Source organism: Dermochelys coriacea, chromosome 2 (assembly GCF_009764565.3).
Source record: "Dermochelys coriacea isolate rDerCor1 chromosome 2, rDerCor1.pri.v4, whole genome shotgun sequence".
NCBI lineage: Eukaryota > Metazoa > Chordata > Testudines > Dermochelyidae > Dermochelys > Dermochelys coriacea.
In genome coordinates this window covers 7,481,849-7,506,953 of record NC_050069.1, presented here as the reverse complement: position 1 = coordinate 7,506,953, position 25,105 = coordinate 7,481,849, and the positions used below count along the sequence as shown (strand labels likewise).

Here is a 25,105-nt window from a genome sequence, read left to right as displayed (position 1 = left end):
AGCGACAGCCAGGTTCTTGCAGCCTCCCTGGCTGCCCATGCAGGGGCTCTGTGCACTGTGCTCGTGCTTGCAGGTGCCACCTCCACAGCTCCCATTGGTCGTGGTTCCCGGCCAATGGGAGCTGTGGTGTGGGCCCTCAGGGCAGGGACAATGCACACAGCCTCCCTGGCCCTCCATGGGCATAGGAGCCGCAAGGACCTGGTGACTGCTTCTGGCAGCCACACAGAACTAGGGCAGGAAGGGAGCCTGCCTTAGCCCCGGACCCCCACTATGCCGCCAACCACACTTAACAGCCTGATCAGCAGTGCTGACCGGAGCTGTCAGGGTCCCTTTTTGACCAGCCGTTCTGGTCAAAAACCAGATGCCTGGCAACCCTACCCTCTGCACAGGGGTGAATTTAATCCTAACGGTACGTCTGCTCTGCAATGGGGAGGTGACTGCACCATGCATAGACTAGGGTTGCCATCTGTCCGGTTTTCGGGGCTAAATGGCACTGGAACCAAAAGTCCGGTTACCACAGGGCAAGGGGAGGCACCAGGTCATTAACCCGTGCCAGCCCCTGCTCAGCTGGAGCTGCCTCCTACCTGCAGGCAGGCTCCTTAAGACAATCCAGTGAGTGATGCGGGGAGGGAAGGAAAGGAGCAAGCAACAGGGGCCAGGCCTGGGGGGCAAGAGGCGGAGAAGGGAGCAGGGCCTGGGGGGCAAGAGGCGGAGAAGGGAGCAGGGCCTGGGGGGCAAGAGGCAGAGAAGGGAGCAGGGCCTGGGGGGATGAGGCGGAGATGGGGAAGGAGCCTCGAGAAAAGAGGCAGGGCAGGGGGAAGAGCCTCGGGGAAGTGGCAGGGCCTCAGGGTCCAGTTACCAGCAATTAGAAAGGTGGCAACCCCAGCATACACATGCCCAAGCTAGCTTTGTTTTTGCTAGCTCAAGTAACAACAGGGGTTAAGCCAAGTTAGCATAGACGGCAGCCACTCGAGTATGTACACAGGGTAGCCCATGCAGACACCCATGCAGCTGCAATTTCACTATTATTGTTACTCAAGCTAGCTTTGATCTAGCTCTGGTATGTCTACATGTGCTGTAATCACCCCTCCCAATTGCAGATCCACCAGGCCTCAAGCTCAGCAATCAGAGGGCAACAACTTTCATTCACTGCCTAAAACTCTGCATCCAAGTCGGGTGCCCCAAATAGGCATGGTTCAGTATCCCACTCCCATGCCCCTAAGATATGCAGGTTGTGTTCTTCTGGATTTGAAAGAGGCTATTCAAGGTGTTACAAAATTCCACATACTGTCCCAATCAATTTCAGACCCACTCAGCACAGCTGCACTGTAAAGAACTCTTTCAACATCTTCATCCCTTACATGGAGGTTTTTACCATTATTCCCACTGAAATCAATGTCATTGCTTGCAGCAGTACCGTTAATCATGTGTGTAAGTCTTTGCAGCATTATGGACCACACCAATGACTTGTTGGGAATAGGGGAAACCGAGGCAAACAGAAGGGAAGCGACTTGTTCAAATAAAGTCAATACTCTTTTATACGTCTGTACAGCGCTTTGCACAATTAGGTCCTCATCCTAATGAGGGTCTCTGTATGCTACTGTAATAACAACAATTAACATTTTTCTTCCCTAACAAAGAGATGGGAATTCAATTAGAGTTAGTCCACTTGTCTGGTGTTGCTTGTTTGCTTGCTCTTGTTAAGACATTATTAATAAAAATGGCTTGGAGACGAAAAAAATTCATACATGGAAAATTTTCATTTTGGGCAACATTTTCCAGTTTTTACTTGAAAAACCCAAAATCACATATTTTTCTGTAAAAATTGTTAAGGTAAAAAGTTTTGGTTTTCTGTTTTCAAAAAGCAATTTTTTTAGATGTAGGTTTTTTAAATCTGGGAGTGGGGGCAGGGGAATCAACTTCATGGAAAAAAATTCAAACATGACATTTTTCAAATTTTCCCAGGGAAAATAATTGGCATTCCTCTATTCGCTCTAATACCAAACATGTCACATGCCTCTTGGAAATGTGGAACACTCAGGTTAATACTGTATATAGCTTTTTGCCTCTGTACACATACACAATCAGAGACAAACACACAGCTCTTTTCACACCTGTGCAACCGCAGTGAAGCAAATTTGTTTACAATTCAGATATTGAATAGCATTTTGGGATCCCCTGGGTGTACGCTGCTCTATCAATACAAGATCATTATTACAATTGTATGGAGGATGCATGAATGCTCATTTCAGGGTCTATTATAAAAACACCAGTCGCTTTCTCTAGCAGATCAGCTTTTTTCAATTAATAAGGCAGAAACTGCAGTTTTAGCTCCTATGGGGATGCAATTCATTGAGCTGCGGGTATTGTGCCGAACCTTGCTTTTAGTTACTCTGTCTCAAACTGTGCGAGCAATACGGACACTGTGTCTCCAGTCACTATACATTACTAGATTACCACTGTGTCTGCTGTGCTATGAGCTGGCTAACAAGCATCTGACTTTACTGCCCTGCATAACAGAAAGAAACAAATGTAAGCCTTAAAGCCCACACGTGCAAAGAGCTCAATACCACAACGAGGCGGAAAACAGGTGGAAACAGCAGGGCCGGCCAGAAGAAGACAACACACCTGCAGATAACCTCAACAATACACCAAAGTGCGGCAAGCTACAATGATGAGCACATAGCAGCTGTCCACCAGAAAGCCCTAGCAGAGGAAACAGCTGCCACTTAAAACCATTCACTCCCCAGAGAGGCGAGACTGAGATGTTTGCAAGGCTGTTATGCTGAAGAGTTTGGGTGGGAAAGGCCAATGCACGGAGAAATTCTACTCCAGATTAATGAGTGTTTCAATATTATAAATCATCATTAGCTGCTCCTAATAATTTTAAAATTGATGCAATTTCATATTAACCCCACTGACTTAAGGTTAGTACTGTACCTCAGAACTCTTCTACTGCAGTGCAACAAACAGCTTTCACTTCTCTGCTCCCCTTCTCGCCTCCTCCCACTCCCCCCTGGACTTTCTCCTTCTGTTCTTCCCTTCCCTCCACACTCTGCTGTCATATGAGCTCCTCATTCAGGTCTTTCCTTTAAGCTACACAACCGCTTAAGCAAGTCATTTACCTGGAAGCTGGAGGTTGTCAGTACCTCTCTCATTTATTTTTTCCTGTCTGGAAATTGCAGTTAGACAATTTCAGTCTGAAAATAACATGAACATTTTTAATAGGGAGGGTAATGAACCATTGGAACAATTTATCAAGTGCTGTGGCGGATTGTCCATCATTGGCCATTTTTAAATCAGGATTGGATATTTTGCTACAAGATCTGCTCTAGGAATTATTCTGGGGAAGTCCTATGGCCTGCGTGATACAGGAGGCCAGGCTAGATGATCGACCAAAATCATCTCCAGCCCTGGGTACCACCAGAACAGAGCCATTTCATACCTAAACTTCTTTCACTTACTCCCTGACAATGTGAAGTATGACCACAGCAGAGAAACTGAAAATTATACTGCTCTACCTTCCAGGACTTTGGACCAGTGCCATAAAATCACTGCTAGACAGAGAGAGACCAGGGGCAACTTTAAAAGTCTTATATCTTACAAATCATCAGGGCTAGAAATGTTTGCTGCACATTTATACAATAATATCTATGAGAGGCTTAGTGGTCTAATGGGTAGGACACTAGACTGGATTGGGACTCAGGAAATCTGGGTTCTTCTCCCAGCTCTGCCACTGGTCTGCTAGCTTGGGCAAGTCACTTGTCTTCTCTCCTTTCTTTTGTCTTGTCTATTTAGATCACATCCTCTTCAGGGTAGGGACTGTATCGTTACTCTGCATTTGTACAGTGATCTGCGCAATGGGGCCCTAACCTTGGTTGGGGCCACTATAATAAATATTATTTGTCATTATTAATAATAATAATAAATAATAATTAATAACAATAACAATCATAACACCTCCCAGTAACCAGAATGTTGTAACCCAAGTATCTGAACAACAATGTATGAATCAACTCCACTGGATCTGAGAAACAGTGGCTAGTAAAATCATGTTGCAACTGAAATGTGAAGTGGGGGTGGAGGGGAAAGAAGAAGGGAGGGGATGTTTGCAGGAAGCAAGAGGACAATCAGAATGCCATGACTTTAAAAAAGTCTGATACTTATTTTAACCCTGAAGGCTAGAAGCATTCTGGTCAGACCAGTACAAATGTTTTCAGACAGGGCTTGAAAAAGGTACCAGATACCTAGTAGCCAGAGCCAAATGTGGAAAAGGAAGAAGGCAAAAGACTCGAATAGTGAGGCCAAGGGGACAACAACCTGGTGAGAACACCCATCTGTTAGGAAGGGAGAAGTTACTCGGATTTTTATCAGGGCACCAGGTACCTGGATCCTCCTTAGGGAAATGAGTACTTGTGGCACCTTAGAGACTAACAAATTTATTTGAGCATAAGCTTTCATGAGCTACAGCTCGCTTCATCGGGTGCGATGAAGTGAGCTGTAGCTCACGAAAGCTTATGCTCAAATAAATTTGTTAGTCTCTAAGGTGCCACAAGTACTCCTTTTCTTTTTGTGAATACAAACTAACACAGCTGCTACTCTGAAATCTCCTTAGGGAGCCATTTTAGATATCAGTCTCCAGCTAGGAGGTATGATAAATGTGAAGCTCCACCATCTCACACATAAACACACATGCTGCTGGAAGGGAGAAGGATCAGTGTTACATGCCTTCGGGGTCTCCTGGCTGCTGCAAGGATGAGGAGAAAAGGTCTGATATGCTACACACACACAACACTTCATGACCACCACTGCCTACTGCTTGCAGTGCACACAGCCTTCTGCAGCAGCATAAAACTGACAAAGATGAGATCTTCACTGCTGCCTGGCAAAGCTCTGAGCAACAACAGAGGCATGGAAACAATCTTCCTGAGTCTGCAGACAGTACTGCAATGTTTTTCCATTTGATCTCCACAACCATTAGAACTGGGAACCATTTATTTTAATGATCTCGTGCACCCTGCAGAAAATGATGACTTAAGCCATGTCAAGGGAACTCTGCCCATTTCTTATCAGGCCTGTGAGATTTTTCATTCCCCTGATTTCAGGATGCCTTTCTAAGCACTGGTCTTAAAAACCATCGATCCAAGTCAATTTCAATCCCCAACAACAAATATGTTATTTTACTCTCAGTATGTAATTGAAAAAGCAAACACCACTTTCCTCCCTGGTAGCTGTTTACACTCTATTCTGACTTCTATTTAGGTGGAAGTGTTTAAATTATACAAACAAATTGCATCCTTGCCCTTCTGCATTAAATATTAAAACAGATGTTTTTTGTTGTTTGGTCTTCCAATATCCTTTTTACAAAGGAATGCCTGCTGCAAACAGAATGTGTTCTACTTTCCATTAGTGTTGTTCTATATGAATTATTATATTACACACATCTATCTTTCCCTCTAATCTCAGTACAACATTAAACCTTTGATAATGGAAGTTTACAACAGTCACTGTATCTTTCCTACCACAGCGCTTCTTTTATGCAAACACAACTCTGAACAAAAATCTCCTTTTATGTCAGCACGTACAAGAACTTTCATATTATCTATTGTAGTAAATATAGCACTAGATGAACTATACACAAGCAGTAAAAGGAGAATTTAACTGCATGGAAAGTTAGTAAATCTTGGATGACAGATTAAATTCTAGGTCACAGCTTGAGATGCCTGCTGTTTCTGTTTACTGGAACAGCTTTGGGACCCAAAAGTGAGTGTGGATTTAAAATGACCAGCAAACAAAAAAACTGTGTGTATGTGTGTGACTTTCCCTTCTGGTTTTATCTGGACCGGTGATCTGCTAGGTCACTCCAATCCTTGACTCTGGGAGCCAGCCTTACCCTGCTTTGGTGTAAGAACCTCCACTCTTCGGCTGTTCACACACAGCCTCTGGCATATAAGCTGTTCCCAGCAACTTACAACTGAATGACATTAGCCAATATCTCCGGACCCAGACACAACCCTAGAAATCTCCGTCTTGCAGTGTCCAGTTATGCCCGCTGGACGCTGCAAGCTTATATGAGTTTGGCAATTTAACAAAGAAATTGATATGCATCAGGCTTGTTATCCCAAGGGGAATCTCTGACATGCTTCAAACCAAATGCACTGCTTCAGGTAGAACAAACAAACAAATGGGTTTATTAACTATAAAGATATATTTTAAATGATTGTAAGTCAAAGCATAACACGTCAGATTTGATCAAATGAAATAAAAGCAAAACGCATTCTAAGCTGATCTTAACACTTTTAATGTCCTTACAAACCTAGATGCTTCTCACCACAGGCTGGTGGTTGCTCTTCAGCCAGGCTCTCCCCTTTGATCAGCACTTCAGTCACTTGGTGGTGATGTCTGTACATGGAGGAAGAAAAGAGAGGAGGAACATGGCAAACGTCTCTCCCTTTTACCATGTCCTTTCTTCCCTCTTGGCTTTGCCCCCCCCCCCTTCACAGTTGGGTGAGCATTATCTCACGCAGTCCAGCCATTAAGGCCACAAGGCAGCGTGCCTCAGTTTCCCCATTCACGCAGTCCCATACTAACCAAAAGAAGAGGGCGACTCCCTCAAGTGTTTAGCAGATTCTTTTGTTGCTGCCTAGGCCAGCATCCATTGTTACTGTGAGGCTGGGATGGGTCTGTCCCATCCCTGCCCTGATCCATGCCTCTCTGTTCTTGGAGAGTTTTGCCTGGGCTTATTTAAAACCATGAGGATACATTTTCAGCCTCATAACTACATACATGAAATTATACCCTATAACCTTACTATAATATAACTTTAACATCACTATAACAACAATGCTCAGTGCATCATGAGCCTTCCAAAGACACGCAACATAACAAACTTTGCATTGGATACCACACAATCATTTTAAAAAGATGAGCATGGGGGTGTAGGGTGTTCCCCCGAGGTACAGAGCATCACACCTCCCCTCTTAGTTTACTGCAAGAGTATTAGTTACTGACTAGCTTGAAGGCAATTTGTGTTATAGATACATAGATACTAAGGTCAGAAGGGACCATTCTGATCATCTAGTCTAACCTCCTGCACAGCGCAGGCCAAAGAATCTCACCCACCCACTCCTATGAAAAACCTCACCCATGTCTGAGCTATTGAAGTCCATAAATCATGGTTTAAAGACTTCAAGGAGCAGAGAAGCCTCCCTCAAGTCAACCATGCCCCATGCTACAGAGGAAGACGAAAAATCTCCAGGGCCTCTCCAATCTGCCCTGGAGGAAAATTCCTTCCCGACCCCAAATATGGCAATCAGCTAAACCCTGAGCATATGGGCAAGATTCACCAGCCAGATACTACAGAAAAATCTGTCCTGGGTAACTCAGTTCCCATCCATCTAATATCCCATCTCAGGGGATTTGGCCTATTTACCCTGAATATTTAAAGATCAACTACTTAACAAAATCCCATTATCCCATCATACCATCTCCTCCATAAATTTATCAAGTAGAATCTTAAAACCAGATAGATCTTTTGCCCCCACTGCTTCCCTTGGAAGGCTATTCCAAAACTTCACTCCTCTGATGGTTAAAAACCTTCGTCTGATTTCAAGTCTAAACTTCCTGGTGGCCAGTTTATACCCATTTGTTCTTGTGTCCACATTGGTGCTGAGCTGAAATAATTCCTCTCCCTCTCCTGTATTTATCCCTCTGCTATATTTATAGAGAGCAATCATATCTCCCCTCAACCTTCTTTTAGTTAGGCTAAACAAGCCAAGCTCCTTAAGTCTCCTTTCATAAGACAAGTTTTCCATTCCTCGGATCATCCTAGTAGCCCTTCTCTGTACCTGCTCCAGTTTGAATTCATCCTTTTTAAACATGGGAGACCAGAACTGCACACAGTATTCTAGGTGAGGTCTCACCAGTGCCTTGTATAATGGTACGAAAACCTCCTTATCCCTACTGGAAATATCTCTCCTGATGCATCCCAAAATCGCATTCGCTTTTTTCACAGCCATATCACATTGGCAGCTCATAGTCATCCTATGATCAACCAATACTCCAAGGTCCTTCTCCTCTTCCGTTACTTCTAATTGATGCGTCCCCAACTTATAACTAACATTCTTGTTATTAATCCCTAACTGCATAACCTTACACTTCTCACTATTAAATTTCATCCTATTACTATTACTCCAGTTTACAAGGTCATCCAGATCCTCCTGTATAATATCCCGATCCTTCTCTGAATTGGCAATACCTCCCAGCTTTGTATCATCTGCAAACTTTATTAGCACACTCCCACTTTTTGTGCCAAGGTCAGTAATAAAAAGATTAAATAAGATTGGTCCCAAAACCGATCCCTGAGGAACTCCACTGGTAACTTCCCTCCAACCTGACAGTTCACCTTTCAGTCGGACCCGTTGCAGTCTCGCCTTTAACCAATTCCTTATCCACCTTTTGATGTTCATATTGATCCCCATCTTTTCCAATTTAACTAATAATTCCCCATGTGGCACGGTATCAAATGCCTTACTGAAATCTAGGTAAATTAGATCCACTGCATTTCCTTTATCTAAAAAATCTGTTACTTTTTCAAAAAAGGAGATTAGGTTGGTTTGGCACGATCTACCTTTCGTAAAACCATGTTGTATTTTGTCCCATTTACCATTGACTTCAATGTCCTTAACTAATTTCTCCTTCAAAATTTTTTCCAGGACCTTTCATACTACAGATGTCAAACTAACTGGCCTGTAGTTACCCGGATCACTTTTTTTTCCTTTCTTAAAAATAGGAACTATATTAGCAATTCTCCAATCATTCGGTACAACTCCTGAGTTTACAGATTCATTAAAAATTCTTGCTAATGGGCTTGCAATTTCAGGTGCCAATTCCTTTAATATTCTTGGATGAAGATTATCTGGGCCCCCCGATTTAGTCCCTTTAAGCTGTTTCAGTTTTGCTTCTACCTCAGATATAGTAATATCTACCTCTATATCCTCATTCCCATTTGTCATGCTACCATTATCCCTAAGATCCTCTTTAGCCTTATTAAAGACTGAGGCAAAGTATTTGTTTAGATATTGGGCCATGCCTAGATTATCCTTGACCTCCACTCCATCCTCAGTGTTTACCGGCCCCACTTCTTCTTTCTTAGTTTTCTTCTTATTTATATGGCTATAGAACCTTTTACTATTGGTTTTAATTCCCTTTGCAAGGTCCAACTCTACTCGACTTTTAGCCTGTCTCACTTTATCCCTACATGTTCTGACCTCGATTAGGTAGCTTTCCTTGCTGATCCCTCCCATCTTCCACTCCCTGGATGCTTTCTGCTTCTTCTTAATCACCTCTCTAAGATGCTTGCTCATCCAGCTTGGTCTACAACTCCTTCCTATGAATTTTTTCCCCAATTTGTATTATAGTTCTCTTGGCATCCAGCCATTAAGGCCACAAGGCAGTGTGCCTCAGTTTCCCCATTCACACACACACAGCAAACCAGGTTTGTTATGGTTTCTCTACTGTGATAAGATGTAAATCTGTTTACAGGTATTAACTGAGAACTAGCGTTACCATAAGGTTTAACATCCGTGCCAAAATTCTCATCCCAAAACTTAACATTAATACCAAAAAAATTTATCACAGATGGGTGTTTACTAGTATCTTTATACCACACCCTCTCTTCAGATAATGTAGTTTGAGGTTAGTTTGTTCATTACCCCTGGTGTCCTTTGACTTTCTCCCATGTAATCAGTTACTGGCTTTTCTTTCCCTCTGGTGTTCCCTTCTGTGTGGCCTCTTAATTTAATCAAGTTTCTGGCATTTTGCTATATCAGGGTCTGGCAAGATAAGGGTCCAGGGGGATCCTGCACATTGGCTGGCCCTTTGGGGAACAGTCTCCCAACCCCAGGACTGTACATATGTAGAAAATCCAGCTCCCCTTTTGGGGTTACCCGGTGTTTCCCCCTCCTAGAACCGAGTCTTCCTTGCCCCCTTTTCCCAGGGGACTATGACCTGTGCTCTGTGGGCTAGGTGTGTTTACCCTTTGATCAGAGTCACCTTTCCCCAGCAGCTTTCCCATAGCTGCTCTCTGTGTCTCACTAGCCTAGGGGAAAACACCCCCTTCTCTGTCAGATGTGTCACTTCTGTTCTCACAAACGACCCCCTGGCAATTTCCTGGTCCCAACTCCTCTGCTGTCCCACACTTTGGAGCTGCATCTTGATGTAAAGAGACACAGTTATCTTCCAAAAACTTTTCAGAAATAGCATCCTGACAAACTGGGACCTGGATTGGGGTGCCCTCCGCCACCCCTTTCTCTGTCCCTGAAAAGTCAGCTGTGTGACGGTTCCCCTCCACGAGGTCAGTTACACCGTTCCAACTCAAAACCTGGGTCACAGGCTGACGGCCTGGGTGCACAGATGCTGACCCAGCCATCCTCCAAGTGTCCTGGGCATCCTGCCCCAAATGACTAGGGAGGAGACATTCCTTTACCCCCACTACTCCTTCCCCAGTTTCTTTCTCTGGGCCCCGTCCTAAGACACATTTCTCTGTGCTCCCGAGGAAGGGTTCTGTCTCTTGTTCAGCTGCAAAACTCTGCCAGCTAACAACTGGGACGGTTTCCTTAATCACTGAGGACACCTCTCCCGCCCCTGGGCTGGAGGGCATGTTGCCGTCTGCTGGAAAGGAGCTAGTCTCAGCCCTTCCCATACTTGGAAGCACCCTGCTTCCCTGTGTTACAGAGTCATAGGAATCCTCACCCACCTCAGTGGTTTCTGAGATCCCCTGCCCCTTCTCTGGGACACATTGCTCTATGCTCCCTAGACCCAGTTTTGCCTCTGATTCAGCTGCAACCTACTGGCAGCTAACAACCTGGACAGTTCTCTCCCTGGCAGGCATTACACCCCCATCCCTTCCTGATATGGTGTTGCCTTCAGCTGCAGTGCAGGAGTTGGTCTCAACCACCCTCCCACTGGAAGCATGTGGTTTCTCACTGCTGCAGAAGAATCAAGGAGACTCTCTCCCATTCTCTCAGCAGCTCCTGAGACCTTACCCTTTACCTCAAGGGTCCCAGAATAAAACTCCCTCCTGCTGCAGGCAAATACTTTAACCTGAGCTACATGGAAAAAATCATTACCCAGGAGCAGGTCAAATAGGAGGTGTTCTATTACCCCCACAGTCAAAACACTTTCCAAACCTTCCCAAAACACATGGATTTTAGCTAGTGGTATGAGGAATCTGCCATAATTCGCCCACCGCCACAATCTCTGCCATTTGGCCAGGTAGCATACTGGCCTTTGGGACCACACTCTGCTTAACCAGAGAGATCTGGGACCCTGTATCCCTCTGCCCCAAGTATTCCCTGCCATCAATTTGGACAGCCTTAATGTGCTCCATATCTAGTTCTGCAGAAGCTAACCTCACAAAACCAATATGATAGGTTCCAATTGCTTGGGGGGGTTCTGTGTTGAGCACAGCAGAACTAATAAGAGCTATTGGTTGCCTTCTTCCTCCTAGCACAGGGCATCTATTCCGCAGATGGTCAGTGGAATTACACTGATCACACCTTTTGGGCTCTTCTGCTTTTACAGGCGATTTGGGATAAGAGTTAAGAGGAATGTTTTTGTGGAAGAGAAAATTTAGACTCCCAACCCACTTCTCTCTTCCCAGGGGCAAAATGGGATCCTCCCTCCCCATCAGTTTTAAACCCCTCTTTCTGTGGCCTGCCCTCAATAGATGCCTGATTCTGTTCAAAGGCATCAGCTAAAAAAGCCATCTCATCTGCAGACCACAGCTTGGGATCCAGTGAGCTATCCTGAGCTCAGCAGAACCCTGTCCAAGATGTGCCTTCCTTCATCAGGATTTTCCAGTGCAATGTCCACTGCTCCTGCCACCCCACCCATGTACTCGTCCCTTCTTCCCTGGCTTCCCCTGACCTCTCAGCTTCCCATCCTGGCTTCAAGGCTCTTCATAATCTAGCTCCCACCTCTTTTCACCATCTCAACCACTGCTTGGTCTCCAGCCCAACTGCATGCACTCCTCCCAGTCTCACGGATGTCTCAGGAGCTCCACCCTGACCCAGCCTACCACGTCCTCTCCTCCTTCAATTACTATTTATTTGTTTTCCAGTATTGCCTAGAGACCCCAGTCAAGACCCAGAGTTGGTCAGCAGCAGAAGCAGGAACAGAATCCATGTGGCCGAAGTCCAGCGTCCTAGCTATTAAATCACACTTACAAATCCCTTTTACCACGAGGCCTACGTCAGTTGTCCTTCCCCCTTTCCCACAAGAAATGAAGGGGAGAGAGAGCATGAGAAAGAGGTAAGAAAACCAGACAAAAGACAGGGAACCTGTAGATGCTCACTGAACAGTGTCCCACTAGAAACTGTCCTATCCTAGAGAACCCAAAACATCTTTTCTATCTAATACCTGAGTTCATGAATATAAAACATCCAGATATTCACAGCTGAGTGCAAGCTACTGCTGAGCAGCCAAGTTTGCCTGCAGTCCTGCTGCCTCAACCAGCATCTAATCCACTGCTTCGCAAAGTGCTTTGAGCCTGAAAAGTGCAATAGAAAACCGCAGTCTAATTCCATTCACAGTGCTACCAACGCTCATGATTTTGTCATGAGTCTCATGATAACTATTGTTTTCCTTAAAGCCCCAGCGCCTGGATTCAAGTGGGTATGTGATGATTTCAGCCTTCAATTCTTAAAGAAAAAGTACGTTTCTAGCCCTCGTGGCTGTAGAGAAAGCTTTAAAATGTGGCCCCAGTTTACCCTAAAGGCTCCAAAAGCGGAAGGCAAATAAAGAGAACCCCAAATCTATTATTTTTACATAATCTCATTCTTTTAAAGCCAATCTCATGATTTTTGAATGTCTGGGGTTGGCAATACCATATTCATTGATGGCCTTGCTCCCCAGAAGCAGGGTGCAAAATTAAAGGGAACACACAGAGAGGGGCCTTGAATCCTGATTCCCCAGAGGGGCTCTACTGCAGAGCCAACTGCAGAGGGGAGGGAAGAACAGCCCGACCTCCCAGATCCAGATGGGCATGAGTGAAAACAAGTCAGGGCTTTGAATTTCAAGAGCCATCAGTCCACTTCAGCTCAGTACCCTGAGCACAAAGCAGCTGACAGAGCAAGGCAGAAATGCCGAATGCCAGGGTGTAGTGTTCAAACAATGCCACTACCTCTACAAAGCCATTTGAGCAGCCCCTTGTATGCCAAGGCCCGCGATTCAGGGTGCAGCCTGTTCCCCGACACTAAGGCCACAGTGCTGGGCCCTAACAGGTGGGTGTGGAGGGGGAGTCAGCAGGGAACATACCCACCAATGGTGCAGTTTTGGAAAGGGCTACCGGCTGCCAGCCCAAGCAGCTCAGAGCAATGCCATGTGGCACCAGCTTGCCAGTGTGAGTGGAGCTCACATAACCCAGGCCACTCTGTGCCTGCAGGTTTGGCAGCATTGTCTGAACCAGCCCTGGCAGGGAGCTTGTCAGCTCCAGGGAAAAGCAAGTGGAAGAGCCCCTCAGAGGGCATGGGAAGAGGTGAGTGGCAGGTCAGTGCGGGGTGGGAGAAGGCTGAGCTTTGCCAGCTGATCTACACCCTGACTCTCAGTCCCACGAACCCTTACTCTGACCTGACTTCTTCCTATGTCATAAACAAAACTGCCCCACGCATTTTACCACCTTCCCTGAACCCACCTGTCCCACACCTGACACTGTGGCAACGGCACTGGAAATTACACCGGCAAGATCTGGGAGAAGCGAGGAATGCTGCCCTCTTTCTTCCCTCTAAATGAGTAAATACGCAGCTTTAAATTAGTCAAGGTTCCTTTCCACCTCAAGCACTGGATTCTCCAGGAAGGACACATACTTCCCATGTGGAGGAAGTCAGAGAGGAAGGAGGAAAAATGAGACATTTCCTCTTCCATCCACACATCCTCATGGCTCACAGCTATCATGGGTGCTCGATGGGCATAAAGATGTGTCAAAAAACCTGGGAAGCCAACTCTATTTAAAACAAGTGAGGGTGCATGCTAAACTACAGACACAGGCTGTCTATGTCTTTGTACCGCACCTGTCACCACAGTTTCCTATAGATAATGGCAGCATGGTGGGGAGGTCTGCTCACGCAAATGGGCGACAGGGACGCCTGTGTTACAATATTGGCTCTGCCACTGACTCCCTCTGTGGCCATGGGCAAGTCATTTTCCCTCACTGTACTCAGTTTATCTGTCAAATAAGGATAATACTTACCTGCCGGCAAGGGTTAATTAAAACAGACCTGTGCTTTGAAAAGTAGAGCAGAACACAGGGATAATAATTCTTAGTACTAACTCCTGTCCTAAATGACTTAATCAAATATATCAGCTAAAAGTAGCCTCAGAGTAGAGGGCATTTCAAGCTCAAGTTCAGACAAAATTTTATTGTCTGTTTTAAAAGAGAGTCACTTGTGGGAAAGGTCAGACATGGCCCTTACAGTGGATTCCACTCCATTTGTAATATTAAAAAAATCAGTCAGACTTTAACAAATCCAAGTGAACCTTGTGTGTGTATTCCCATCCCAACTCCCTCTGCTCACACTAGTCTCTTTGACCATCCACATGTTCTTGTTACTCTCAGCACAAGTGCCTTCTCCTTTGCATCTCTCCTCAGAGCCAAACACCCAAACGCTCCATCTAATTGCAAATCTCAGCCAAAAGCATCTCGCTCGTCCCTTGCCTCTTCATTTCCAGCTCCCTCTATTGTTATTTAATTCCGGGTTCCATTTTTAAATAAAAGACATCATACAAGATGAAGGCCTTATACCACAAGAAAGCCAAAGGAAGCTGAAGGTGCTCCACACCTCACATGACTGGGCCCTTACTCTGGATTTGGTGTTCAGGAGTGTTTTTTTGCAAAGAGTAGCCCTTTACCCCCCTCATTGGCATGTTCCTACTGCTCTGGTTCTGATAATTGCCACTACAACGCAAATGTATGTGAGTCACCATGTGCTCTGTTTAGTTCAGGCCATTCACAGGGTCTGCAGAGAGTTCATTTTTCTTAGTCTTATTATCCTTCCTCTGCCTCTCAAGAGTTTTAAAGATGTACCATCTTGTTTACAGGAGTGTTCTGTGCACTAAAAAGGGAAGGACAGCAAAAGAAAAATATTTACAAACAAAGGAGATAATACATAAAGCTTACAATTACTTGATATGACATATGGTAAATAAGAGACAGAAAAAGGCTTCTAAGGTTTGTACAAGCCTGGATTTTTCCTTCCAGACTTTTCAAGGATCAATAATACGTTCCACACAGTTGCCATCTTCCATAGAAACAACCCTCCACCCCCAAAAAATTAACATTTAATAAAAAATTTTCAATCAGGAATGACATTTTAGAACTGAACTGTTTAAAACAACTTCCTACTCGCCTAACACAGAGACAAGAATAATATGAAATCTCTGTCTTAAACATAACAATCAATATGATCGGGGGAGGGAACTCTATTGATTGAGCCATTTAACTAAGGTATTTAAGCCCTGATGCAGAATACAAGTGCTATGCATTAGCTATTTAAAAGCTCCTAATTCTAGCTTTATAGCTTTTTCCTTTCTCCCTACTTCAGCTCAATTAAAAAAATCACATTGCACTGAAATATTTTTTACTCCTTATGTCATCAGGGATAACAATATCCAGTGGCCGGAAGCTGAAGTCAGCAAAGATCAGAAGGGAAACTGGATGCACATTTTTAACACTGAAGAAAACTAACAACTGCAAACATTCACTAAGGGATGTGGTAGACCATCACTTGAGGTCTTTAAACCAAGATTGGATGTCTTTCTAAATGGTCTGCTATAGCTCACCCAAAAATTAGGGGCTTGATGAATGAACCACTTGTTGACATTTCAAGGTCTGTGTTCTGCAGGAAATCAGAGTACAGGAACACCATTGCTCCTTCTGGTTTTAGCAATCTACAAACAACTGCACATGTGATAAGTGAAGCGAGAGAAAAAGATACACACAAACTACATTTCTCAGAGTAGCAGCCATGTTAGTCTGTATCTACAAAAGAACAGGAGGACTTGTGGCACTTTAGAGACTAACAAATTTATTTGAGCATAAGCTTTCATGGGCTACAGCTCACTTCATCGGATGCATGCAGTGGAAAATACAGTGGGGAGATTTATATAGAGAGAGAAAATGAAACAATGGGTGTTACCATACACACTGTAACCAGAGTGATCAGACTACAGGGATTCTCCAAACCCCCAAGAGCATTCTCCTTCTTACCCACGTGAATCTGATTAAGTAGGGCACATGGGTTTTCATTACAGCTGGGTGAAATATTTGCAACCAAGCCTGAAAATATGTGGTCTAATGAAAATCCTGTAGTTCATCCTAGATTTCTTAAAGTTTTCACTGAGGTTCTGGGACACTCTGTACCTCAAAGCAGCACCCTGAAATCCCCATATTCACCTGTGTCATATAATTATGATGTGTTTTGTACAAAGCATACCTAGTGAGGAATTATTTTAAAAGTCTTGATCTGTTCAACACTAATATCCTGTTGGATTGTATGTGAAGTTATGAAGTATTGTTATATGTGACTGAAATATGTTGTGAATTCGGGAATACCCAGGGCATACAACAAAGGGGTAGCAATCACCAGCCAGACAGGCGTTAATAGCTGATCCACACCCAATCCACTATCCCAGAGACTTCTGGGAGAAAGCATGTATGCTATGGATAAACACAGGTCACAGCAAGGATCTTTCTAGCCAGCTGGAAAAAAGTATAAACGAGGGAGAGTGACTTCATCACTTTGCCTCTTCCCTTCCCCCGCCGCACCCCCCCCCCTCAACACCTGGAAAATCGTCTGGAAGCAAAAGACTTTGAACTAGGGAGTTTGGTCCCAGGCTGGAATAGGGTTCAGTCTCTGTATTGAGGCACTGTAAGCTGCTTGTACCATCTGTTAAGATGAGACATGGCTTGATTCAAATCTTGCTTAGTCTGTTTAAATTAGAATTTAGATTGCACATTTATTGTTTAGAATAGCAGCCGTGTTGGTCTGTATTCGCAAAAAGAAACGGAGTACTTGTGGCACCTTTGTTAGTCTCTAAGGTGCCACAAGTACTCCTTTTCTTTTTACATTTATTTTGTTTCTGAAGTAACCAACTCTAATCTCTCTGCCTGCTACTTATAATCACTTAAAATCTCTCTTTCCATAGTTAATAAATCTGTTTTATATTTTACCTAAAACTCTGTGTTTTTGGAAGAACTGCTTGGGGATCTCAGCTCAGACTACAAAGGCAAGTGTGTGTCCATTTCACACCGAGGGAGTGGCGAACTACTTAATGAACTTTCACTATATGACTACCGTTCTGGGGGGCAAAGCTTGGAGCTCTGGGGAACTCGCTGGAGCCTCCCTATTGATGGCTCATGAGTGGCTGGGAGAGCATTCATGTAACCAAGTTGAGTGTATACCTGCCTGTGGGTGGCTATAGGTTTTAGAGGGGTTGCCATGTTAGTCTGTATCAGCAAAAACAACGAGGAGTCCTTGTGGCACCTTAGAGACAAAGAAATTTATTTGGGCATAAACTTTAATCTGCAAATTTGACACCATCAAATTAGGCCTGAATAAAGACTGTGAGTGGCTGGGTCACAACAAAAGGAATTTTCCCTCTGTTGATACTCACTCCTTCTTGTCCGATGTATCCGATGAAGTTAGCTGTAGCTCACAAAAGCTTACGCTCCAATAAATGCGTTAGTCTCTAAGGTGCCACAACTACTCCTTTTCTTTTTGCGAATACAGATTAACATGGCTGCTACTCTGAAACCTTCACTTGTTAGTTTGCTCCAATACTTAATCATCCTCACTGTTAAAAATCAGGGGTAGCCATGTTAGTCTGTATCCACAAAAACAACAAGGAATCCGGTGGCACCTTAAAGATGAACAGATTTATTTGAGCATAAGCTTTTGTGAGTAAAAGGTTTTGTGGGTTTTTACCCCTGAAAGCTTATGCTCATATAAATCTGTTAGTCTTTAAGGTGCCACCGGACTCCTTGTTGTTACTGTTAAAAATGTCAGGTTTCAGAGTAGCAGCCGTGTTAGTCTGTGTCCGCAAAAAGAAAAGGAGTACTTGTTGCACCTTAGAGACTAAAATTTATTTGAGTGTAAGCTTTCGTGAGCTACAGCTCACTTCATTGGATGCATGCAGTGGAAAATACAGTGGGGAGATTTTATATACACAGAGAACATGAAACAATGGGTGTTACCATACACACTGTAACTAGAGTGATCAGGTAAGGTGAGCTATTATCAGCAGGAGAGAAAAAAAACCTTTTGTAGTGATAATCAAGGTGGGCCATTTCCTGCAGTTGACAAGAATGTGTGAGGAACCGGGGATGGGGGGGGGGAGAAGAGGGAATAAACATGGGGAAATAGTTTTACTTTCTATAATGACACATCCACTCCCAGTCTTTATTCAAGCCTAATGTAATGGTGTCCAGTTTGCAAATTAATTCCAATTCAGCAGTCTCTCGTTGGAGTCTGTTTTTGAAAGTTTTTTTTGTTGAAGAATTGCAACTTTTAGGTCTGTAATCGAGTGACCAGAGAGACTGAAGTGTTCTCCGACTGGTTTTTGAATGTTATAATTCTTGAAGTCTGATTTGTGTCCATTTATTCTTTTACATAGATACTGTCCGCTTTGGCCAATGTACATGGCAGAGGGGCATTGCTGGCACATGATAGCATATCTCACATTGGTAGATGTGCAGGTGAACGAGACTCTGATAGTGTGGCTGATGTGAAGGGAAGTGGTGGAACAAATGCGGTTGTATCATAGAGATCCAACCCCTCAGACAGAAACAAACACCTACAAGATCTCTATCATGCATTCTTATACCTACAATACCCACCTGCTGAAGTGAAGAAACAGATTGACAGAGCCAGAAGAGTACCCAGAAGTCACCTACTACAGGACAGGCCCAACAAAGGAAATAACAGAACGCCACTAGCCATCGCCTTCAGCCCCCAACTAAAACCTCTCCAACACATCATCAAGGATCTACAACCTATCCTGAAGGACGACCCATCACTCTCACAGATCTTGGACGATAGGCCAGTCCTTGCTTACAGACAGCCCCCCAACCTGAAGTAAATATTCACCAGCAACCACACGCCACACAACAAAAACACTAACCCAGGAACCTATCCTTGCAACAAAGCCCATTGCCAACTCTGTCCACATATCTATCCATGGGACACCATCATAGGGCCTAATCACATCAGCCACACTATCAAAGGCTCATTCACCTGCACATCTACCAATGTGATATATGCCATCATGTGTCAGCAATGCCTCTCTGCCATGTACATTGGCCAAACACCATGTATACACATAACTCACTAGCACTGTCTTCTCTTTGCTCATATCAAATGTGATCAGGTCATGATCATTGGTCCCTCTGCAATTTCCAGCCCACAGATCAATTCATCTTTATCCGCCATAATGAGATTCAAGATAGAGTTACCTCACGTTGGGTGAAAAATCTTTCGTGTCAGAAAATCGATATTTTTTAGAAACTCTAAATAATGTTTTACTACTGCCTGCATGAGACCTCCAGCATACGTCTCCCAAACTGAAGTCCTACATAACACAGTTTTTCTTTCCACACATTACAGAGAGGTGCTTAAGGAGTAACTCATCCTGTTCTTTCGGTTGATTCAGTGGTCTATAACACAGCCTTGCCAGTACCTCCTTCTTGGGTTTAGTTAGCACACTGATCTGTATGATCATGGCTGGCAGTTATGAAAGGCTAGGGGAGGCTGTGCCTTCCCATACAGCTCTATGTAGTCCCGCCCATGCTCCGCCTGCAGGTTCCCTCCTGCTTCTCACTGGCGCTCTGCAGTTCTTCCCCCATGGCTGGAGCCCAGGCTGTGGCTGGGGCCAGCCTGCAGCCAGGGACTGTGTGTGGCTGGAGCCAATGTTTGTGCCACCTGCCCCCCCACCCAGTGTTCGGGGGGAGAGGGGCACTGCCCGCTCGGCACTCTGGGGCTTCAGGGGGTCACGCCGCCCGAGATGATTGGGCGGATGGGGGCGGGACTGGTGGCCGTGTGAGGGAGGGGCTTTGGGCTCCGGTGGGGAAAGGGAGGTGGGAGGGGCAGAGCCTCAAGCAGAAACGGAGGGCTGGGCCAGTGGCTAGCGTCCCCAAGCCCATGGTTCACCCTCTGCCTATGTGTATGATTTCAAGATCCTGTTCTCCTGAGTTATCAGTGACTTTAAAACTAGTAATGGTGTCTTTAATGGAAAGTGTCACTGCCTCACTCACACACACACACACACACACACACACACACACACATCCTTTTTTATCAACTCTATCCTTCCTCCACAAGTAATAACCAGCGATTCTGACATTCCAATTATGCAAATCATCCCACTAGGCTTCAGTAACACTAACTAGATCAAATTTCGGCTCATGAATGAGCCTTTCCCATTCCACTTGCTTGTTACACTCAGTTCTTCTGCACTAGCACAATGTGACAGAGGGATATTTAAATTTCAAAAAAAAATCTTAATTCATTTTAATTTAAATTCATGAAGATGCTTCTATTCATAATTAATCTTGTGAATTAGTAAGTTTCTACCCTATGACATGCCTGGAAAGAGAAGAAAAAAGAAACACTCCTCTGGGTTGTGTGTTTTAACGGGCAGACTCGTAACAAAATCTTGGGCATTAGCAACAAGCGTGCCCCAAATCCAGAACACGTAGGCTAAAAGGGGCTCCAGGATCAAATAATTAGGTGCTCAATCTGCCACCATAATCAACCCACGCTAAACGATAGCTGGGTACTCAGTCTACTCTCGCTGAAGATACAGAAAGGCATCAGTAACATGCCATCCTACAAAATACACCAACAGACTGACCAGAAATTGCTGTCCAGGAGAAAACAGACAACACAGCAGATAGAAATTCAATGGAGAGACTCATACAACCCGCTACTTGTCCCTTGGGACTTTCAGTTGGGGAGCATTAAAGGATCCTTAGGCACATTTTTCCTCCTCCCTAAAAAAAGACACGAACCTTAGTGTCATGGCCAAATTCCCACTTGATATTACCATTCAACCTCCCTAAAATTCCCACTCTGGAAAGATTCCTATGTGAAACTGTTAGACAGTGTTTCTGTATGCTGTTAAATAGGTACTATTCCTCCCACCCCCGAAGGGGCTGCATTTCAGCACTGGGCAAAGTATTTACTGTATATGTAACAAGCCAAATTCTGCTCTCACTTACACTCACATAACCCCAACCAACTTCAGAATAGAAGATGCTCTAGAAATGTCCTCTATTTTTTTTCTCTTTTTTTATTAGCAACTAGTCCCATTTCACAGTCTTGTAGTGTACACACTGGGCTCCCATGTGGCCATCCAGGGGTTCAAAATGTCAGTTTTATCATTAAAAATCATTTCCAAATGAACTTTTCACAGTTTATTCACAGCAAAGAGTGGCTCCTTACTGAGTGAACTTTCAGTTCATTTCAATTAGCAGAAATGGTTCAACATTTCCCATAAACTCCTGCATCCCATCTACATTATTCATATTTTGAATGGCTATTTCTTCCCATTGACAAACAAGAACAGACTGTATTGGGTTTCGCTTTTATGCCTTTCAACAGAGTGAAAATGCTAGGAAAAGTCTGAAGAACCAACAACCTGCCATAATTAAGGTTAGAAATATCAATTAAAAGTAATTCCAGTTTATGATATTTTGTTTCTGCCAAGGACAAAAAACTGCTGTTTGTGTATGTAATGGAAGAATTACAGATCCAGCCAGGTGAAGAGGGCCATATAAATATAAAATTATGATTATTAGTGAGGCTTTTATTCAGTTCAAGTGAACATGCTGCAGCAGAATGGAAAGATCCCTTAATGGTACAGTCTATACAACGACCTAGAAGCCAAAGATGGAAAAGATCTAATTAGAGCACCAAATCCACCCATCGGGGCCAGTGGAGCATTGTACCGTTGGTCTATTCTCCATCACATTGTCAAGACCAGTTTTCAGTGTATCAGGGCTGGAGCTTCCACTAGTTACATTCTAGGCAGGAAAACAGATTTATTTGAGAACTGTTACACATCAATTAAAAATCTGAGGACAAAAGAGAGAGGTAAGAAATCAAGATGTGTTAGTGCTTATGTAGCTTGCCTGCTTTCGAGCCGACCCAAACAAATGCAGAGCACTCTCCCAGACCCTACAGACATCAATGGGACTGGAGACACTTTTCCTTTAAACTTACCCAATGTCCTCTTTCCACTCTATGTCTCAGGATAAAAAGACAGAGCAGAGCAAATGAAAGCCAGCGTGTCCGAAAAAATAATTTATTGGCATGCCCAGGTTTCCGCCAATAGGGCTGTGTGTAGTAATTATATGCAATGTATTTAATCACCAATAATTAGTCCCCTAACTGTGTCTCTGAGCTGAATCTGTATCGCCTCATGCAGAGTCTCTCATAAGGCGGCATCACAGAAGAATGAAGCAGTACCAACATAAAAGTGGATTAATGAAAAAAACCAAATAACTTTGAATATTTCACAGCCGCTACGGACAACTTAATCTTGAGCAGTTTTAGCTTAATGGCTTGAGTACTAGCAGGTTAACTATGTACTGCGGATTGTCAAGAAGGCACTTCCAGATGCTGCCAGTTGGGTTCCATCCAAGATCACAGAACAATTTAGCTTCTGTAAGTGCCCCCCCATCTGAACTATACAAGCAATCAGACTCTCTCTCCCTCGCTCTCATCTTCAGTCATAAGGGAGGCTTCAAGCCAAAGGGAACTGGAACAGGGAGGAGAAGCACATTCTAGCTCTGCTCTTCCTATTTCATTAATTGGTTGTATTTATGGAATCACATTTCGCATTAAAAGAGCCAGTTGGCTATAATGAGATTCTCCAGCATCCTCCCACAATTGGACAAGTGCAACTGGACGGTTTTTTTTCTGGGGCTTTTTGATACAGAACAAGTCTAAATATATTAGATATTGAAAAGAAAAGAAAAGAAAAGAAAAGAAAAGAAAAGAAAAGAAAAGAAAAGAAAAGAAAAGAAAAGAAAAGAAAAGAAAAGAAAAGAAAAGAAAAGAAAAGAAAAGAAAAGAAAAGAAAAGAAAAGAAAAAAAAGAAAGAAAAAGAAAAGAAAAGAAAAGAAAAGAAAAAGAAAAGAAAAGAAAAGAAAAGAAAAGAAAAGAAAAGAAAAGAAAAGAAAAGAAAAGAAAAGAAGAAAAGAAAAGAAAAGAAAAGAAAAGAAAAGAAAAGAAAAGAAAAGAAAAGAAAAGAAAAGAAAAGAAAAGAAAAAGAAAAGAAAAGAAAAGAAAAGAAAAAGAAAAGAAAAGAAAAGAAAAGAAAAGAAAAGAAAAGAAAAGAAAGAAAGAAAAGAAAAGAAAAGAAAAGAAAGAAAAGAAAAGAAAAAGAAAAGAAAAGAAAAGAAAAAGAAAAGAAAAGAAAAGAAAAGAAAAGAAAAGAAAAGAAAAGAAAGAAAAGAAAAGAAAAGAAAAGAAAAGAAAAGAAAAGAAAAGAAAAGAAAAGAAAAGAAAAGAAAAGAAAAGAAAAGAAAAGAAAAGAAAAGAAAAGAAAAGAAAAGAAAAGAAAAGAAAAGAAAAGAAAAGAAAAAAGGGGTTTTATAATACAATTGTAACATCTAAGCCAACTTATTACCGAGCTGTAGGGGACAGGGACAAAAAGCACAGATGCTCAGCAGCACATGCAGATTTTAAAAAGTCTTATTATTCTTCAGTGTCCGCCTAGTGCAGTTCCACTCTGAATAGCCACCATTAAGTTTGGTGTAAGCAATGCTTACCTGGCTGGGCACAAGTTATGTTGGCTGGAAAACTAGACAAATGACTGTGACGGGGTTGGGATTCACCACCGCAGCACCTCCTGTTGGTACCTCCGGGAATTAGCTCAGTTCATGCGGCTCGCCCTCTGCCGGTGGTGTCCCGTCCGTCTCTCACCCTTGACTGGCGTCTCGACCCGTGTTGGTCGCAGCTCGCGGCATCCTCTTCCGGACACTGCCCTCCAGCAGTGCCCCCAAGTCCATCACACTCGCCCCCTTCCTGGGGGGGGAGCGGGGGAGAGGGGTTAACAGCAGTCTTTCCAGTTCGCTCCTGCTGTATTGGCCAACCACAACCCCTCGAGTCTAGCCCTCTCTGTTCAAGGGCCTGTCACGGCCATCCTTCCACGGCCAGGTGCTGTACAAGGAGGAAGGGGGGGACCCAGGCTCACACACTACTCTGGGTCCCGACACAGGGACCCTGTAGTGGCAGCCTCTCTGCCTTCCTTCTCTCCCCTTGTTTAACTATCCCTGGGCCACTTCCCCTCTGGCCCTTCGCACTCTCTAGGCCCTTTCTATCAGGGCCCGCAATCTGGAAGGTATTAGGACAGTGCCCTTCTATGCTCCCCAAGCCTGCCCAGCACTGCTCTGTCTGAGGTGCCTGTCTCCTGCTCAGGAGACTGACCTTCCCCCATGAAGGTCTGGGACAGACTGCCTGCTCTCTTCCTGGGCAGCCTTATATAGGGCCTAGCCTGGCCCTGATTGGCTCCCAGTAGGCCTTTTCCTGATTCGCTGCCCTTCTGTGCAGCCGCTCTGACCTACCCTAGCCCTCTCTCTCATAGGGGTGGGGCAGCCAACCCACCACAATGACATAAGTTGTGGCCAATATGCTATATAGACAGAGGTTGGCAGTACTCTGATTTGAAAAGAAAATCTGAGAACATATGGAATTCTTTTGTACAGGTGAGTGTCTCCGAACATACAGCTATTTGAGCACTGACAAGTCACCCAAGAACCCGCTGGTTACAGATAACTCTGGAAGTGCATCAGGTAACACAAGAGGGACTATGTAAAAATAACACCATCTTACCAAATGCATCTGCTCCCTGTGTATCTCAGAGTCAGCGCCACTACCTTTCCTGACCAAAACAAGGTCCAGCTCCCATTAGCACTGCAAAAGCCGATGCCACTGCAAGGAACAGTGAGATGGGAGTCTGTTCTGACTCACACTTCATCAAAAGAACTGTCAAGCTCAGTTCGGACTGCTGAATCTTTATCACCAGTGACAATGTAAAACAGAAAGAA

General features: G+C 44.0%; 1 protein-coding gene across 12 annotated transcripts in view; it reads right to left on the bottom strand.

The window, feature by feature from the left end:
* TSNARE1 (t-SNARE domain containing 1) overlaps positions 1-25,105 on the bottom strand; it is a 688,236-nt gene that overhangs the window by 542,067 nt on the left and 121,064 nt on the right. Inside the window, exons 1-2 of one of the 12 annotated variants that reach the window (XM_043507258.1) lie at positions 6,317-6,384; positions 3,126-3,200 (exon numbers count right to left, since the gene is read on the bottom strand). The exons of 10 other annotated variants lie outside the window; for them this stretch is intronic. The gene's annotated coding sequence lies outside the window, so the exon portion shown is untranslated. Of the gene's footprint in view, positions 1-3,125; positions 3,201-6,316; positions 6,385-25,105 lie in introns of those variants that run through there. One more of the 12 variants, XM_043507267.1, reaches the window with a different exon arrangement.